Source organism: Carlito syrichta, unplaced genomic scaffold (genome assembly GCF_000164805.1).
Source record: "Carlito syrichta isolate Samal-C Ts95f unplaced genomic scaffold, Tarsius_syrichta-2.0.1 Scaffold130535, whole genome shotgun sequence".
Classification (NCBI taxonomy): domain Eukaryota; kingdom Metazoa; phylum Chordata; class Mammalia; order Primates; family Tarsiidae; genus Carlito; species Carlito syrichta.
In genome coordinates, this window is record NW_007074631.1 from 2,607 (window position 1) to 10,751 (window position 8,145).

The window sequence follows — 8,145 nt, forward strand, 5'->3', positions numbered from 1 at the left end:
TCAGGCAGTCCACTCACCTCAGCCTCCCAAAGGCGTGGGATTACAGGCTGAGCCACCGAGTCCGGCCTGGTTTTCATTTCTACTTGCTTTGACAAGTTGTGATGGACTCACCCTCTGACCTTGAGCGTAATGTTCTCCCATCCCAGGCCACACTTTCTGTGTGGTGGGCATTGCTGTTGGAGTGATTTGAGGGGCACTGTTGAGGGGCTCCAGCCTCATGGCACCCTGCTCCACCTTGTTGTGTGACTGTTCTTACCCACTATGAATGGTGCCAGTTCTTTGGTAAAGAAATCGTGACTCTCCTAGGAATCATCTCGAGAATGCAGATGCTCTGGGTGGGGGATGACATTGATGTAGCTTCAGTTTTGAATATCTGCTAATGAATCTATCCCCTGGGGGGGGGGGTGGGCAGGGGGAGGGTGCAAGGCAATGAGAGGACAAGATCTTGGGGATACATTGGCACTGAGGGAGGGAGGAGACCCAGTTCTGAGGCCAGGCCAGGAAGCCAGTGAGCAGAAGTGGGAATAGCCATTGGCTGGCTTTTCCAGTGGTCATGAGCTCACAGTAGAAACATTATATTCTACTAACAAGTTAGCAAATACTCCTGTTGTCCTGTTTTTACAACAGAAGAATATCTTACCACCACTTTATTTCAGAATAGCCCTTTCGATGCTTCAAGTGTCCATGACCTTCAGTGCTCCAGGTCAGCTATTGCCCTTCCATTGATTTTTCCTCCTGCACCCTCTCTAGTTATCCTTCAAGCTCTGTGGCCTCTATATGGGCTTCCAGGATTGATTCCTTGGACATATGACTGTTGTGAAGGCCTGACCAGTCCTGAGTGTGTTGGGAAAGTGGCTTTCTTAGATCTTCCATGTATCATACACCAGTAAAATATTTCAGATCTAGGACTGATTGTTAAACAAATAGTATCCTTGTATATTCTTATAGCACTCGGCTAAAGTACTTTTGCACACATTATACCCTTTGATGACACAACCTGGGAGGTGGGCAGAAATCACTCCCCATTTTAGAAATAAACTGGAGACCAGGTTAAATGACTTTCCCAATGTCATACAGCGAATACTGGGGTGGCGGGGGGGTGGGGAGGGGTAGAGTGGGACTAGAACCAGGGTCTCTGAGGATTCCAGCACATTCCACTCACAGTCCATATTATTAAACCAGGGTTAGCCTGACATCCATCATGGTCTCCTGCACCGGGTGGTCACCAAGAAGGGAAGGAATGTACTAGCAGTCCTGCCTGCATTGGCATCCTGGCCTGAGGCTTTAAACACAGTTGTTTCTCTCTATGTTCTGGTTCCTTGTATACCGAATGGGAGCTGTGATAACAACCTTGGAGGTGTGTTTTAAGAAGGAAATGAGGTAATATGTGTGAGGCCCAGGTACACTGTAGGCATTCAGTAAGTGTTAGTGTCATCCCTGTCCGTCTCATCAGGTGCAAACGATAGCAGTGACTTCTCATTACTTTAACTATGGTCCTTTTCTGCAATAGCTATGTTATTGGAAAAATAAGGGCACACACTGAATTCTACTAAGTCAGATTGGCTTTTAAATGCATGAGATTTAGCTATTTAAAGGAAACCTGTGGTGAATTCTTTTGTAATGCAAATAATCACTTTCTAATTTTTCTGTTTAGTAAGTTGAGCTTCTTGTGTATCAGATTTTCTTAATATGGGGCTTGCTTGTATAGAAGAACTTTCACTGATGAGAAAAAAGCCACTCAGCTTGTAAACAAAATCAGTTATTGTGTTCAGTTGGCAAAGCCTTGCTCTGATGTTTGAGCATAATCTCATATTCCCTTATCATGCAATAATAGAATCTCAGAACGGGAAGCTGGAAGACACCTTAGAGATCACATGGTCCACCTCACTTATTTCACAGATGAGGAAATGGGAGCATGGAGAGGTGAAGGGACATGTCCGGTGTCACCAGCCAGGGACTGTTAGACAAGGATCCAATTCCAGACCTTTGTTGCCAGAGAAGAGCTCTGTCTGCCCCATCCCTACTCTGCCCCACCAGAAATCCACGACCATACACACGTGTTGCAGCATGGGAGAGAAGGGATACAGAAATAGGGTGCATTTTTGAAAACAACCAAAAAGAGCTATGTGTGGGCAGGCTTATGAATTAATGGCAATATTCAGCTTCACCTTTTTGTTAAAGAGCTGGATGGAATGCAGTCTGGGAATGCTGCTTTGGCCTTTTTATGAGGAAAAAATGATAATTGTTGGCTAATGAGATTCCTCAGTGAGGCTTTTACTGTATCATCTCTTCTTCTTCTTTTTTTTTTTTTGAGTTGGAATCTCACTCTGTCACACAGACTGGAGTGCAGTGGCCGCTCCCGGCCACCACAGCCTCACCTGCTGGGCTCCGGCGATCCTTCCGCCTCAGCCTTCCAAGTAGCTGGAATTACAGACTCGCGCTACCACGCCCAGGTGATTTTTTGATTTATTGTAGAGATGGGGTCTCGCTGCCCAGGCGGGTCTCGAACCCGCGGGCTCAGGCAATCCACTCACCTCAGCCTCCCTGTATCATCTCTTAACAGCACTTGCTAAGCACTGGAGGAGGACATGGCGGCAGGCCTTGATAGACCCTGTATGTGTTGGTGAGTGTGTTCCCATTGGTATCAGCTTGGCCAGGAAACCTGATTAGAAGCAGAAGTGTTTGGAAAACTGCAGTGGATAGTCTCCGCCCTGTGAGAGATTCAGAAATCACCTTCTCAGAAATACTCCCAGACGGCCCCTTCCTGATTAGTACGTCATTGTCCTTTGAGAGCACTGAAGATGTGCACATGTCAGAAAGATTTCAGTGGCGAGACAGAACCCTCTCCTCCTTTGTGCTGCCACAGCTAGTCCCTGCAGCGCTGGGGGCTTTCTCCAGAAACGGTACCCACCTTGGGGGCCTGAGGATTTGCCACTCACTAGCTCAGGCTTTGGGGCTGGACTCAACCCCTCTGAACCTTCTTTTCTCATTTACGCAAGAACGAGTGATGGGTGAATGGCAATTCACGAAGCTACCGTCTTAGGGACTCTGAGACTCTGGTACAGAGAAGGTATGTAGAAAATCAAAAGAAGCAGAATTTGGGGCTGTGACTTGTGAAGAGGTGTCCTTACCACTGGCCCTCCGGAAACAGCCAGAACACTATGGGGAGCCACGGACTCAAGTTCCAGCCATCAGCCTGCTCCCCAGGAGCCCCCAGCCAGCAGGACCGTGGCAGAAGGGGCCATGATGTATGATGTTTGGTGTACTCGGTGTGGGCTGGGAGGAGTGCACAGGAAGAGCTATGAGGGATGATGATTAAGCCTCCAGGCAGGGGTGCAGGCTCCCTCCCTGTGGGCCCAGACAGTACCAGGCGTCTGCTTCCCTTCGAAGTCAGTTTCAAGAGTGCAGATCTCACACCTCCTTGGAAAAGTCCATCAGCACAGGCAAGGTTTCTACCAAACCTCAGAGGATGGTCAGCCTGAGAGAAAAGCCGTTTTACTGCAAATCAAACACAGAACTTGATGTAGAGGTGTTTGGCTCTACAGCTCAGAGAGATTATGATTGCTTTAAAACTCATTGACTCAAACCAGGGTGAGTTTGGATTAAAGCTCACAGGAATTGTATATGAGCAAAATTAGGCAATTTAACATTATACAACAAAACCTTGCTGATGTAGTTTTGTTTTGTTTTGTTTTGAACAAACTTTCAAATATGTTTTTCCTCAGAACTTAAAAGGGAAACTAAGCCTTGTAGCTGTGGAGAGTCTGTGATTTTTATGACAATGTATCAGATTTTGAAGTAACTTCAATATTTAAACATTTTATAAGCAGCTCTGATTTTATTTTTAAAGTGACAAGCAAAATTCAGTAAAAACCTCACCAACTGGGCAAATATAGAAAAAGTTGCTCTGTTCCAGTAGACCAGGGGTGCCCAGCCCCTGGGAAGCAGACTGGTACCAGTCCATGGCCTGGTTTTTTTTTCCTTTAATTTTATTTTAAAGATGAGTATACAAGTGGTCATTGTACAGATAAAGTTTGGGTTCACTTTGGTCCCCACTTCACCTGGTTTGAGATCAGGTACACTTATTGATGAAGTTTATTCCCCCCAGTCAGTCCCCTGGAAGTTTCCTACTACTGCCAAGCCCTTTTTTATAGTATTATAATAATTGTTCAGGGTTCGCTTATAAGTGAGAACATGTGATATTCAGTTATTTGTTTCTGTGATAGATCACTGAGCATTACAGACTCTAAATCCATCCAAGTTGCTACGAAGTTCATAATTTTGTCCTTTTTTATGGCTGTATAAAAGTTCATAATTTTGTCCTTTTTTAGGAGCTAGGCATAAAGCAGGAGGTGTTCGTTTCTCATAGGAGTGGGAACCCTATTGTGAACTGTACATGTGAGGGCTCTAAGTTGCACGTTCCTTATGAGAATCAAATGCCTGATGATTCCCTGCCTCATCTGTGGAAAAACTGTCTTCCACGAAACTGGTCCCTGATGCCAAAAAGGTTGGGGACCGCTGCAGTAGACAATGAATTACAGACTAGGTTAGCGACAATAACTCCTGTTTGCTGAGCACTCACTCTGTACCTGGTACTGTGCTTTCCATGTATGTTGTGTGGCAGGCTCTGTCTCTGCTTTTATAGACAAGAAAAACAAGCTTTAGAGAGGTTACATGCAACTGATACTATGTTGCAGAGGAGGAAACACCAGGGGAAGTTCAGGTGAGCTGTCTAACAAATGAAACTGAAATGAAACCAACCGGTCATTTTCCATTTCAGTGCATTCATCCATTAAACAAAACTGATTCCTGCCTCACGGCTACTCATTCCCTCAACCTTTCCTTAAATTCGAGCTCCAAACAGACCTATGAGACTAAACATTATTGCAAACAGCAATAATTTTAGAAGCAACCCAATTTTATTACTTCCAGGACTGTACAGCAAGTGGAACTAGGTTACTGCCATATGGATAGGTAAGGATGCTTTGTGACTGACAGATGAACTGTTCGTATGGTCATTATCATTGAGAACTGTTTATTCTCCTAAGTGTTTTAAGTTCTTGGGAAGTGGCGTGGTGTAATGAAGAAAAGCTGATCTTTGGAGAACAAGAGATCCCGTCCATTTTCCCTTAAACATTCCTCCTTCTTCATATTTATCCATTTATTCTGTGCTCCGTCAGTATAAGGGTCAGCCCAGCCATGTGGTATTGGTCTCAAATTCTCTACTAGTCATCTGAGTTAATGAGGTTTTACTATCATGTGACTCACTTTCCTTGTGAAACTGTAAAACACAATCCTGCTTCTCTTAATGGGTGGTCAGTGTAACTTATGGTCTGTCACTTAAAAGGTTTAATCCAGAAAGTCTGGTTGACTTTCTAAGTGTTTCCTTTTGTGGAGTGCTTGAGGTCAGGCTGTTGTTGGATTGCAGATATTCTGAGGAAGAAGCAGCTGCTAGGAGAACTGAGTGTGAGAAACTCTCAGTGAAGTGGCGAGAAAAATCAGAAAAGGGCTAAATACTTTGGGGCAGCATAGAGGAAGCCCAAACCTTAACATGTGCTGGGGGGCAGGGAATACTTGTCATGGCAGCATAGAGCTATCTCAGCAGAGTGGGCCATTGGCTGGCCAGGCCTCTAGGTTTACTCTGAAATATGGAGCAGGGGCTATTATGAGCCCCGTTTTCTGATCTGAAAGTACAAAAAGTGCAACTTTCTTTGAAGGCATTTGGGCATATGTTCAGTTATCCCCCAGGGAAGCACCATCCTTTCTTTTGGGAAGAGGGGCGGAAAGAAAATTTTATGAACTGGAACTTAAACAAGTGAATGGAAAATAAAACCAGATGTTGGTTGGCTAGGGTAGAGGAGAATTGTCCAAATTTCAGGTTTCAAACCCACATATAAATAGGTTAGAAATGAGCATTAGATTAAACATCCTGCCAAAGTAAATTGGTGCTGTTTATTCTCTTAATTAGATGTGCTTTTCAAATCTCAGATTCCCTATGTTAAGTCAGTTCTCATTTTCAGTTAAACCTTTTCAAAAGTCCTTTGAAAGAATCTTATGGAATTCTTTGGGGGCAAATGCCTTAGGAAACAACAACAACAACAACAACAAAAGTTTCCTATAGATTTTCCTGTAGACTTTTTCACTCCAGGTTATTTCTAGTCTTGATGAAATAACTGTTTTTCCCACTGAGTCAGACAAAATTAAGAAGCTCTTCAGTTGATCAACAGCTTTGATTTGCTCCCAGTGATGCTAGGATCAAGGTGTGTTTCCTTCAGAACTGTAAGCATACCCATTGCTTCCACACTGGCAAATTTATTTGAAGCCCTGGCAATAGTAATAGGAATATCTTCACTATAAACTTCCCTATGTGTTTAATTTTCAAGTCTTTGTCTGTTATCAGGGAAGATTAAGATAATTTATATGAAATAGCTGATTTTCTATGTTAAATTTTTTTGCAAGTTACAAAACTTATGCATTTTTGAGCTGTTTGGGTGAATTTTTTTCTTTCTTTATAATGGAATATTCACTTTTTCCCACTGAGAAATCTGAGGCACCAAAAAATGTCATTAACAGATGACTAGCTTGTTGAATACATCACAGGAAATAACATTTTATTATGATTTTGTTGACAAAATTTAAATGCTAAATTCAGATAACTGTAACAAAATAAGAACAGATTTGAAAAGAAATAGTGCCATTAATCACAGGATTTTTACCTTCATGGACATGGGGTTTATTGAAATAAAATGATAAATAAAAATACTTTCTGACTTGGGAGAATCAACCTAGTTTCTGGTACTTTTCTGCTTCCCTTGCTCCAAAAGTGTCATCAATCTCTCTGTTTAGATGCAGGGCAGCCAGGTGTTCAGAATCACAGGGGGACAAAAAGAATTAGTTTCTTACTGAATAGAGGAAATTAAAAAAAAAAAGAGGTTGGCATACACAGGGCTTAAAAATGTGAAAAGTGTAGACACATTGAACTGAACCTCTTTTTTCCCCCCTCCTCCTGCTTCAGGAATAATTCTGCTACAAGGCTGATTTCAAGGACGTGAATTGTTGACCTCACCCCAACATTGGAACCTCAGATGTTATTCTAATTTTTGCACCATCCCAGGCAAGTTGACCCTGCAAGGAAATAACATTGAACCATAGGGGTCTGATGGAAATTCACTGTGACGTTCAAATCCAAGAAAACTTGCTGATGCCCACAGAGCCTTTCCCCCATGGGCCCTGATGGTAGCCTCCAGAAGGTGCAGCCTCAGGTGCTCTCCCTTCTTCTGTGGCAAGAATAAACTCCGGGTCTTGGCTTGCAACACCACCTGTGGAGAAAATGGTATGCGAGGGAAAACGATCAGCCTCTTGCCCCTGTTTCTTCCTCTTGACTGCCAAGTTCTACTGGATCCTCACGATGATGCAAAGAACTCACAGCCAAGAGTACGCCCACTCCATCAGGATGGATGGGGACATTATTTTGGGGGGTCTGTTCCCAGTCCATGCGAAGGGAGAGAGAGGGGTGCCTTGTGGGGAGCTGAAGAAGGAGAAGGGGATCCATAGACTGGAGGCCATGCTTTATGCAATCGACCAGATTAACAAGGACCCTGATCTCCTTTCCAACATCACTCTGGGTGTCCGGATCCTCGACACGTGCTCCAGGGACACGTATGCTTTGGAGCAGTCGCTCACGTTCGTGCAGGCATTAATAGAGAAGGATGCTTCCGACGTGAAGTGTGCTAATGGGGATCCGCCCATTTTCACCAAGCCTGACAAGATTTCTGGTGTCATAGGTGCTGCTGCAAGCTCCGTGTCCATCATGGTTGCTAACATTTTAAGACTTTTTAAGGTAGGTAAAGCGTTTCTGACCATTGTGGAAGGACAATGAATCGTTGTGACTTCAACTTCAGGCTTAAGAAGAGGGTGAAGATAGTGCTCGTTGACCCTCCCAGGGTACCAGGTTCTGCCAATGGGGCGGCGTTCTGTGTCTGGGTTTGTGAATGTGTCGGTTTAATTCCATTAGTTACAAGTGGTTTGATTAATTTTTGCCTGTGTTGCTTCCCTAACAAAGGAAAGGTGGATACGTTCTGTGATATATTGGGTCTTTGTTGTCTTGGGATAACCTCCTTACTAGGCTCATTGTAGAAGCAAGTG

The 8,145-nt window shown here is 43.9% G+C and overlaps 1 pseudogene across 1 annotated transcript in view; it reads left to right on the forward strand.

Moving 5' to 3' along the window:
* The window catches only part of LOC103250511, a 9,820-nt pseudogene extending 1,941 nt beyond the window's left edge, over positions 1-7,879 (forward strand). Inside the window, exon 2 of the transcript XR_002481422.1 lies at positions 7,016-7,879. The product of XR_002481422.1 is annotated as a metabotropic glutamate receptor 8 pseudogene (transcript). The remainder of the gene's footprint in view (positions 1-7,015) is intronic.
* Positions 7,880-8,145: the final 266 nt, after the last annotated feature.